The sequence below is a fragment of the Morone saxatilis genome, unplaced genomic scaffold (genome assembly GCF_004916995.1).
Source record: "Morone saxatilis isolate NCDOM2014 unplaced genomic scaffold, NCSU_SB_2.0 Contig18, whole genome shotgun sequence".
In the NCBI taxonomy this organism is placed as follows: Eukaryota; Metazoa; Chordata; class Actinopteri; family Moronidae; genus Morone; species Morone saxatilis.
The window spans coordinates 7,971,627-7,983,491 of NW_023339740.1; positions in this window are offsets into that span (position 1 = coordinate 7,971,627).

Here is an 11,865-nt window from a genome sequence, read left to right on the forward strand (position 1 = left end):
ATGAGCAAGCACTTGGTGACGGGGACAAGGAAAACCGTCCTTTAAAGAGGCAGAAACCTCGGACAGACCCCAGCTCCAGGTGAGTGGCCGGCTGCCTCAACTGGTTCAAATGGACAACAATATGTTTGCAAAGAATACCCTTTAAAATGACTAACCTCTTAGTTGCGTTAATATTTCACTCACACAGCTTCTACATTTTTCATCACCTGTTGTGATTTATATTCTGTAAACAATACAATTATTAAACATCCTTTTGTTTTGCATTGCATGTACCAAAGATGGCTCAATATCCTATAATTCAAAGTATAAGATCAGGAGACTTTTTACATTTTTGATCAAGCATATGGTGGAACACATTGAAGACCATAATCAACGCAGCAATAGGCCCACATCTCTAACAAAAGGCACTAGCCTATGCTGATTTGTAGTAAGACATTTTGTAAGACACAGATTATGAATGAACATGACCTTGCTTAAGTTTTAAAGCCCAATATCAACCTACAATGGGACTGTACAGCCTCTGTATGCATAACAAATATTTTAAGTGTTCTCCTCAGTTCTGGGCAGTTGTGTATGTTTATTAGATGTCAAAGCCACATGAGGAAAAGTCTTCTGGGCCATCGAAACCTTGACAGAGCTTATGGTTGTAATTCCAGTGTGAGGCAAAACAACTGCCTTAACCTTTATAGTAACAACATGCAACAACATAACATTATACATCAGTTTCTCTTCAGTCAGGGGAGCGGGGGAATACTATAAATAGCTACAGCTGCACATATACTTTGGGAAACGTACAAATACTATTATTAGAGTATAGTTGAAAATAAAAAACAAACAAACTTTAGAACCTAGACCTAAAATATCTGTGACAGTGGAGTAAACACTGAAGAGTTTTAACCTTCAGAATCACAATGGAGGAAAATTCTTCAGTCCAGATGTGAAGTAAAATTGTATATAAAGTGTTCTCAAAGCAAAACGTGCTTTGATTGAGTTCATATAAAACCAAAAGCAATGGGACGTAGATTCCCCCGTGTAGCCTCACTCTTACATTACTTTTATTCTAGAATTATAAAACTAAAACATCTGGAGCTATACTACAGTAGAAAACTGACAATGTTGAAGAAAAAAGGTTCCCGCTACACAACTGTACAATACTCATTACAGCATTGATGTAAGCCACAGAGACTTGCACAACGCCCACATGCATGGAAAATATGTTTGGATAATTGAACATATTTAGATGAAGTTCGGCACTGCCATTAAAATCAAATCAGTTGGTAAGTGACCATAAAACGTACAATATGTAATTTCTGCTGCTAAGTGGTTTCTCACATTAAAACAATCGTTCAAGAGTTTGATAACGTTGTGAAGTAGTGTGAGATCATGGGAGTTGTTGTCTTCATCACCATTGCAGTCACTGCAGTCAGCTTCTCCCAGTTAGGATTCCTTCAGTGTTCATTGTTCAGAAGGTTTCTGCCGAGAGCCGAATTACACAACTCAACAACATATATAACATAGGTCTAGTGTTTATAGACTTTTTAATGTGAAAATGTTACATATTATAGCTTTAAGGTGAAATCTGTAATATTCCATTGGTTTTTCTCATCCAGTAACAAAAAATTAAAATAATCTCAAATTGTAAATAGCTGTACGGTATATATTGACTTTTCAAATTGATTTTATAAAATGTTGTAATCATTCAGTCAGGCAACATGGCCTGTGTGCTGCGAGTCCAAGTCCAAGCAGGAGTCTTTCACAGTCAGTTGAGAGGCTCCTGATTAATCTGGCACGGTGTGACAATAATATGTTTTCCTTATAGCCACATGGAAAGTAATTAACAACAAATACATACATACAGATATATGGAAAAAATATGTTGTCCTGGGATTTATTTTCTTTCTACTGAAAAATATGTTAAATAACTCTTTTTTTCTAACTTTTTGGCATATGTGCTGTTTTATGGCCTTGCTCAGGTACTGCCAAGCACAACTCTTTGTTAGCATAGTGTGTTTGTGTGGCACAGAGTAAGTTCAATATCCACTACAGATCATCAAGTTAAATTCCTCACGTAAATGAATGGTGCTGTACTACAAGGTCGGATTTAAAAGAGTGCATTTTTCCAAGGTGTCACACTTTTTTACACATTAAATACATTTTCAGAAGAGCTTAGCCTTGTTTATACATTTACAGTTCTTGTTAATGTTGCGTATCAGTATAAAAGTGGTGAATACCACAAGGCAATAAAAAAATTAAAGTTCAAAACGTAATTTTTTTCATATTTTTGTTCAATTTATAAAACACCTCTTATTACTCCTTTCACTTATATTACAGGCCATTTATATCACAGAGAATTATGCTGAAGCTGAACACCACTGGCATTTATATTTGACGACCTGGGAATGAAAAGGCTGTCTGTAGGAGAAACTATGCTGGCCGTGAAACTCATGAAAAAAGCAAAATGCTCTATCTACAGCCAGTGTTTGGTTTTTCCATTCTGGGCTCCTGTAGAAACATGGTGGCTCAACGTGGTGGACTCCAGGCGACATACAGGATTTTTCTGCATCTCCATCGCTGAGGCCAGTGCAATATACATATTGATGCATTGCCAACAATTCAATACATTAAAGATTTTAGGGAGGAATCAATTAAATCTAAGATTATTGGTCACCGATGGCATCCCGATTTCATCCCAAATTGTATCCAGTGCACTTTTTTTCAATCGGGCCAATCGCATCTTGAACTGTCATGCTGGTGCGTCTTACCATCCCTACAGATTTTATTTATTTATTTATTTATTTATTTATTTATTTGGATTAAATAAATGAGGATTGGTGGTAGCAGAAAATGGAACAGCACTGACAAACATTTATCCCACACAAACTACATTTAGTTTGGCGGACCCCGGCTATGTGCATACACTCTGTGACTCTCCCCAGCATATGCAACCATATGTTATAATTTGGGGTTAACCGGTTTCCCATAACACAACATTACTCACTTAAGTAGGTGTACAGCAACATTATTAAATCTCTCCATCAAAAGGGAAAATTTAAGATTAAATATTAATAGTTGCTACGGGAAACCTGCATTTTTCATCTACCAATTCAAAGTCAAACTTGAATGTTTTATTTAAATTCTCAGTTTTTACGTTGATTGCATATTTCAGGCTCTTCACACAAACTGTCAACAATAATGAGGCAATGCCCTTTGTGGCGATGGCAGTTGATAATTCATTGCAATTATTTGAGCTCTCTATCAGGGTCCAGTCGGGAGGTTTTGCCGTGGTGGATCTTTTGACATTCACAACATGTGGCAGCACCTGCAACCTCATGCTGTCAGGAGAAATAGACTAATTGCTGCTTATTGAACACCACAGCAATTGCCATGTAATAACATGCTGTCATTTAATATCTATTGCTTTTCATTTAGAATTCATTTATTAGTGGATTTGTAAGAATAATTACACAAGCCTGTCTGATTATGTTATTGTTTAGCATCATAAAATGTCTGTTGAATAACGAAAGCATTAGCCTGCTTCTTATGTTGTGCAACACTTTTCTTCATAATGTGATATTTGTGTTGCTTATTTCTAATATGGAGAGTCAATTAAAGCAATTGTCTGTTAATTAATTGTATGTTTTAGGTAACAGTTATCAGATATGAAGCTGAAAAAATATGACTATAACTTTCTTGACCAGTTTGTAAGAGTTCCAGAGTTAAAACTACAGAGAATGTATCTGCTTTCACTGATTACAGATACCTCTACCCCCCTTAATGCTTAAACTTCAAACAACACTTCAAACTCCTTTAGGTATGAGGTTTTCACCCTTGAACAAAAACACAACTTCTTCTCACAACTTCCACTGCTCACACACAATTTACTCCAACTGCTCTAGGTTATATTTCAACCAACACTTCGATTGACATTGTCTTTCAAATTTTTACACTTGAACTGGCATTCATTTCTTTTAGGACTTCCACTTCAACATTTATAGCTTAATGTATCACCTTCACCTTCTCAATTTCACCTCCTTACACTGTTTTCATTTCCTCTGACACTTAACCTTTCATCAGAGCTTAGACAGAAACTTCTTTTAGTACTTCCATTTTCATTAGCACTTATCAAAATTTCATTTTAAAAGTTTCATATGCAGCAAGCACATATACATGTTCTTCAGAAGACTCACCCTTCTATATTTATAGACACCTTTTTCACAGTAGTCATTTTGACATGGAATAGTAGGGCAAACACAGGTGTTTGACTGTACATTAACAGTACATTCTGGCAACTACATTACTTTCACAGTAAGTTACTGTATCATTTTACAGTGAATTATTGTGAATGAAAGCTGTATATGGTGACCTCACAGTAGTTATGCCTTCATATTATTGTAACTTAGCAGCCTGCTCTTACATAATCACAGTATTTAACTGTAACCTGACAGTACATGTCCATATATTAATATAATCTAGCAGCCTGCTCCTATATAATCACAGTATTTAACCTGACAGTACATGTCCATATATTAATATAATTTAGCTTCATGCTCTAGTAGAATTGTTTATTTAACTGTAACTTTACAGTTATTATCAATCAGATTCTGTAGAGTTAGTGTTAAATGAAATAGTAATCCAGCTCAGTGATGTGCAAGACAGTGCAACTGCATGAATGTTTCTCTCATTTTCTTTTTTTTAAAAGCTTTGAACCTTTATACGTCATCTTTTGTATGTCACCACATCTTCAGGAAAATTATATTTATTACCAACACCAAATGTTTTCCGCTGAAAGTCAAAGCCAGTCTCACCAAAAATCTCAGTTTAAGGTGTGATGCTGCAATAGTTGCCTATTATCTTTCAATCAACAAGTAGTGTCAACTAGTAGTAGTCTAGTGGACATATGAGTAATTTATGACATACACTACATTTGAAGCAAATCATAGCCCAGTATGCAACTTACACAACTGTGAGGATATTGTTAGTTAGAGAAAAATAACATGGCACTATTTTGACAGATATTATGATTGCAATATTATTAACAATTAGTGGAAATGGTCATTATTGCATTACAATTTTCATTTTCACTGAAAAAACTTCATCATTCAATCATGAGGAAGTGACATTTGTTGCGGGCTGTACCAAACCAACATGTTTTCTTACAACTGTAGAACTGTAGGCAAATAAATCTCTGAAGCACAACAGTACTTCACTAAAATGCTGTTTTCACACATTTTACCTTTATCAAACAAATTGCAGCTGCTGTGATTTGGATATTGCACTTGGCCATATTGCGATTTCAATAATGTTTTGATTAATTGTGCAGCTCTACCAACTGTCATATTAATTGCCAGCTATTTTAACTGATAAATCATTGATGATGTAAAGTGAATATCTTTGGGTTGTGGACTGTTGTTTGGGACAAAATCTTGAGCTTTGGGAAACAGTGATTGACAAGTTTCACCATCTTCTAATATTTTATAGACCAAAAAACTTATATTAAAGACATTTGCCTCCAGTTGAACTTTGTTTTTATTCGATAAAACTGAACAGTGAATATTAAAAAGACACTCATGTTAACCTTTAAAACTGAAAATGCCCATTGCATGTCTTGCCTGTCACACAATGGCCACATTGACATCCAGTCAAAGTCAGTGAATTTCCTGATGAGTGTACTCATTTGCTGGTTGATATGTCCTTGCTGCCTCTTTGACTTTGTGCCTGTCTCTGTAATAATTCCCAGGAAGCATCCATAAACAAAAAGGTGCCAGTTCCCCACCACTTTCATTGGGTGTTTTTGCAGTATAGAGCAAAACTAATGTTAGCTCAGTTTGGGCAAGGTGATGTTGCTGTGGTTCAGTTACAGCAACCATTTAAACAACACAGTCAAGCACAGTCCTGCAACAAAGTGCAGGTGAGTGATTTACTCAGGCTGAACATTTAACCCTTTATAGGGCACTCATTGAAATACTTGGAGAGAAAACCCTGGAACAGGTCTGTGGCACAGCAGGCCTCATCTTCCCATAGAAGGACTGAGCAAACAGCTGCTGCAAAAGAAATTCTCAATCATATTACTAGAAAATATGTAATTAAATGCCCAATAAGCAAATCAAACTCAAGGCCCACTTTGATATTTGTGGAAAGGAATCATAACAGTTGAAGTGCTATATTAGTATATACCTAAAAAAACCAACCAAAGTATGCCATAGGAAGTTAATAAACCATCATTAAGGAGTTCAATATATGGGTTCCCGCGATAAACGGTTAATGAACATTCAGGAATTAACACGTGATGATTAGAAAATGATCCAGTGCTAGCACTGGTTTGCAGTTTTTTCAAATGACAATAAATCAACTGCTTACTGTTGGAGGTGTGCGTTGCAGAGCGCTAATCAAATTATCTCGCTTGTGGGTTTCTGATCAGAAAAAATTAAATAAGGCAGATATCTGAAATACCACAGAACACATGAGCTGCTCTCGGTTTCTTTTTAACATAAATATAGTTGAATGTAAGGTTCCTTGTGTTCTAGTGCACCCATATTGTTACCAAGACTCATGTGAAAGTTCCTTCTTTGCCTATGTGTTTTTTAATATTACATTGAACTGTTAAGTTCAGTTGTATAAATGTCTAAGAGGAGTTTACTGGTGTGGCGTGAGCTCCTTGCCTTTCTTGAACTTAAACCTTACTCTTTAGCCCCCCCCCCCCCTCAATATTGTGTTCTATTTAGTTGAGAAAAACAAAATACAACGCTAACAGGGGTTTAAAACTATCCTGTGATTTTGGATATAGCTCGCAGATTGCCCTAACACACAAAAATCACAAAACACTACTGAAACAGATAGAAATTAATTTAATTTTAAGTACTTCACCAACCTGTAGTCGTGTCACTACTAAGGGGGCTCACAATATTAAAGATCCAGTGTGTAGGATTGGATCAATGTTCACACATGGATGTGATCTCAGGTAGGAATAATCAACAAACCTAATCTTCAAACAGGTGTTCGATGGACACATACTGATAAATTAGTCAAGTTGGTGGTTTTGTTCTGCGGTTTGTTTTCTCGCTTCGCTTTACGCAGCAAAATGAATGAAGTTCCAATCCAGTATTCTCTAGTGAGACACCTCTTGTAATTTTATTAGTCTGGCAGTCATTCTTCTGCTGTTGCTTGCGGTTATCCGGGCAGCGCCTCATTGTAAACAGGCACACTGTACGCACGACTCTGTTCCATGAAGTGCTGTAACTCAAGAAAGATTATGCGTGCGATGACGTGGCGCCTAACACGCTACGAAAGGGCTGCAGAGTATCCAGCGGTGATCAGTGCTTCAATGTATCACAAAAGGGACATCCTCCTGCTACCGAGGCAGTAAATACTGACAACCAGATGCCTATCATCCAAATAGCACACCACAATCGGAAGCCTTTTGTTCGCTTCTCATTCAAACCAGCTAGCTAGGCCAAATTTCCCAAGGCCCTCACTGTGGCTGAATGGCGAAGAAATTGGGGGAAACAAGTGAAATCGATTGCTTAGATTGGCAGGTTGTACTTTTATTCTGGTCTCTTCCTGTCATTTTACAGTTGTGTATGCAGTGTTAGAGGGTGGCAGCATTTCCAGCCGGCAGCAGTACTGCATAATGGCCACCACCATGTCAGTAAAGGTGCTACCTCTAGGTTGTGCGTGCAACAGTTCCCTCAGTCAGGTGCAGCAATTGGTAAACACTAACCGAGGCTAGAAATGTACACCTCCCTAATGAGTGTTTGGATTATATAATCTTGTACACCCTCTTTTTTTGAAAGTTAATTGTTAATGAAGACATCTTCCGAGAAAACATAACATCTGCGTTATGTGTCTTTGTTACCTTTGGAGGATGAAACAATTTATCGTCTACAGAGGGCGCTGCAGGCGTGCTTTCCATGGAATCCTGCGGATCGCTCTAAACCGCCATGTTTCTACAGTAGCCCCCAGACTAGGGACAAACCACACACTGGCTTTAGAGTCAGGGGCATTTGGCGCATTTCGTAGCCACCAATCAGTTTCTCCATCACGGCTTGGAAAGGGCGGAGTGGTGAATGCGACTACACACCGCTAGACGCCTACATAAATCGCTACAGCACTGGATCCTTTAATATTGTGAGCCCCCTTTAAAGTAGGTGACGGACGATACAGGCTTGTGTGAAGTACTTAAAATTAAATTAATTTCTATCTGTGTTCAGTAGTGTTTTTGTGATTTTTGCGTGTGTTAGGGCAATCTGCGAGCTATATCCAAAAATCCACAGGATGAGGTTTCTAAACCGCCTGTTAGCCGTTGTATTTTGGTTCTTTTCTCCAACTACAATAGAACACCAATATTGTCGAGGGGGGGGGCTTAAAGGAAGTGAAGGGGTTTCAAGTCAAGAAAGTCAAGATAGCTCCACGTCACACCAGTACGGGATACTCCTCTCTCACGCAGCATGTTGAGTACGTCAACCTGGAACTCTAACAGTTAGCAAATGTCAAGCTATTTACCAACAACTGAAAACACATTCAGGCAAAGAGGAACCTTTTCAGCATGATGTCGTTGGTAAGCTAACTAACTGGGTGCACATCAGGACGCCTCAGTGACTAGCGATTGCAGGACTTATTTTTGTTAAAAAGATAACCTGAGAGGCAGCTCTTGTGTTTCTGTTGGTAATTGGTTCAGATATCTTGCCTTATTTGAATGTGTTTCCTGCATCAGAAACAGCCACAGCGAGATAATTGCATTACAATGCGTACTTCTTAATATGTAACCACTCAGCCACATCGCGTTCAAATCACAGGTAGTAATTATGCTTAGATAATGATTGACATACTCACATGATTGTCATGTTAGTAGAAGAAAAAACCTGCATTGATTTACAAATGTGTGCCTAGCACGTAATGGCACGATATATTCAATTTCATTACTACAAGGTATTCACTTGTGTACAACCTAAACAACTATCTGGATGTTAGAATAAATGTTTGCTTATATTAAGCACGATAAATTAATACAGGTAGCGCGATTGAACACTCAATTATAACATGGTTTATAATCAAATTAACTTTCTTCTATATAGAATATGAGTCATTTTATTACGACTATCTAACATGAGCATTATCTTTGGTTCGGGTTTTTTTATAAGGAAATGATATCCACTACTCAATTATCAATAAACATCTATCACTGTGAATTTGTTTACCCTCCAACAAATTTCCTTAATATCATCTTACGAAATATACTTAACGAATAGTGGGCTTGAATGTTGAATAATTGCTAATACTGGCTTACTTTAATCATACAGATTAAATTTCAATAGTTTCAACTATAAAATCCTGTTTGATTGTGGCAATCATACTTTCATCTTTTACTAGCTTAGCTGTTAATGCATCAGAAATTCAGTTTGTTCGAGTCTTTCTATGTAGGGTAAGATGTGGGCACTTGCCTCATGTGGACCTCAGCCAGCACTTGGTTACCAAGGTGTTTTGTTTTCTTTCTCCAGAAGTATATTTCCTCAGACCCTGAGTGCGCCTAAAATAAACATAGTTGCGGAATCTTAATAACAATGTTTGTCCAGCGACTTCTCTGAGAACTAGAATCAAATAATCACATGCTTACTGTTGTTGCAGTTGACTTTAGATGCATGGTGAATAGTTTGATTTGTTTTATTAATTGGTGGATATCGCTTGGTTGTCTTAACATGAAAACACGCCACTAGGTTAACGGAGTCAAAACACGTTATTTGCCAATTATTCGCACTCCGATGCTATACAATAATTACTGAGTTATTTAAGCTCATATAAAAAAAACTCTATATGCAAAAACACCACTGCAAAGTGAAAAATTGTTGTGGGGTGTTTTAGAATGACTGCATAACACACGATGAATATTAAAAAGGACACTTCCCATTAACCTAAAACTAAAATTGCCCCATGTTTTTTTGCTGTTTGGATTCGGTCCTGGTTTCGCCATCATACCCCTGTCGGGCACATATCATTACCGAGGTAGTGGGACACAACTGTTTGCCAGGGAACAAAGGTCAAAGGCTTGCAACAGCGCCATTCAGTTGGAATTTTCTTCTGATCTGCAGTTTGTTCATTGCGCCTGGTGCCATCTTTGTCTTCCCGCCTCCGTTTGACTTTGGTGGGCCTGTCTCCTGTAATAATTCCAGGAAGGCATCCATGAAAACAAAGAAGGTGCCAGGTATCCCCACCACCTTTCATCTGGTCGGGTTTTTGCAGATATAGAGCAAAACCAATGCTCTTACGGGCTCAGGGTCCCTTCGGCAAGACAGGTGGATGTTGCCTGGTGGGCTTCAGGTTAGCAGCAACCATGTTAAGCACAACACCAGTCAACGCACAGTCCTGGCAACCAACAGTGGCAGGTTGAGTGAGTTTACTCAGGCTCAACATTCTCAACCTTCTATCACGGGCACTCGATTGCGAAGATACCCCTCTGGAAGCACATGAAAACCCTGGAACAAGGTCTGGTGGCACGAGCAGGCTTCATCTTCCCGCATAGAAGGGACTGAGCAAACAGCTGCTGCAAAAGAAGTATGCCACAGCAATATACGCCTATCGAAACATCATGGTACCATAAATCACAGCCTAAGCAAATTCAACACTCGAGAAGCCCACTGTCTTGACGTGTATTTGTGAAAGAAGTCGTAGACAGCATGAAGCTGGTAGTACTTCCACCGTAATGCACCCGTGCTCCGCACTGAGTAAAAACCCACCAAAGTATGCCATCAGAAGTGTAAGTTAAACACCATCCATCAACGGAAGTTACCATATATGTGGTGTCTCGCGCCGATACAACCGTCTAAGTAGAAATCCTTTACAAATCAGAAGTACACTGTGGACTTGTATTCAAGAAAATGAATCCAAGTGCTAGCATGTGAGATCATGGCATTTTTCCAAACAGGTGACAAGGGTCATCACTAAGGCATTACCTGTTGGAGGGTGTGTTTGCCAGAGAACCGCAGTTCAAGTCTAATTATCCTCGCTGTCGGCTGTCATTTGATCAGGAAAACAGATTAAGATAAGCAGATATCTGAAAATACAACCAGAAACACAAGAGCTGCTCGTCAAAGGTCTAGTCTCTTTTAACAAAATAAGTTGCAATGTAGTCACCTGAGCGGTCTGCACCGGGGGGCCCATCCTGAGTCGCAGCGTTAGCCCAACGACATCATTCGCTGAGAGTCGGTCCTGCTTGGTGAGTTTTCATCTTTAAATATTGGACATTGTAACTGTTACAGGTTCCTGATAGCTCCACCTAGAACTGCTCTCAACAGAGGAGGATCTTACTGTGGTGGACGTGAGCTCTCTTGACTTGCTGCGTTGCAGACTCTACCACCCTGTCACTCTTTCAGAGCCCCACCCCCCCCTCGCCAAATTGTGTTCTATTTACGTTGAGAAAAACAAAATACAACGCTAACACGCGCGGCTTTCAGAGAGAACTATCCTTGCGATTTTGCGATAAGCTCCGCACGACTTGCCCCTAAACCCATAAAATCCAAAAACCCAGCCACCTGGAAACAGAGCTGAGCCCGAATTTAAGTTGATTTCTAGAGCTCAACTTCACAACCTGCTAGTCGTGTCGACTATCAAGCGGGGTCACAATGATTAGAAGACTCCAGGTGCGTGGTACGGATTTACGTGGCGTCTAGCGGTGTAGTCGCATCCCACTCCCTTCCAGCGTGGAATGGAGAATACCTACTCTGGTTGGCTACGAAATGGCGAAATGCCTCACTAGTATAAGCCGATGTGGTGGGGGTTTGTCCCTTCTGGGGCTACTGTAAGAAGACATGGCGGTTTCGTAACATGGGGGATTCCATGGAAAGCTACCCTGCAGCGTCTGTGCGATAAATGTTT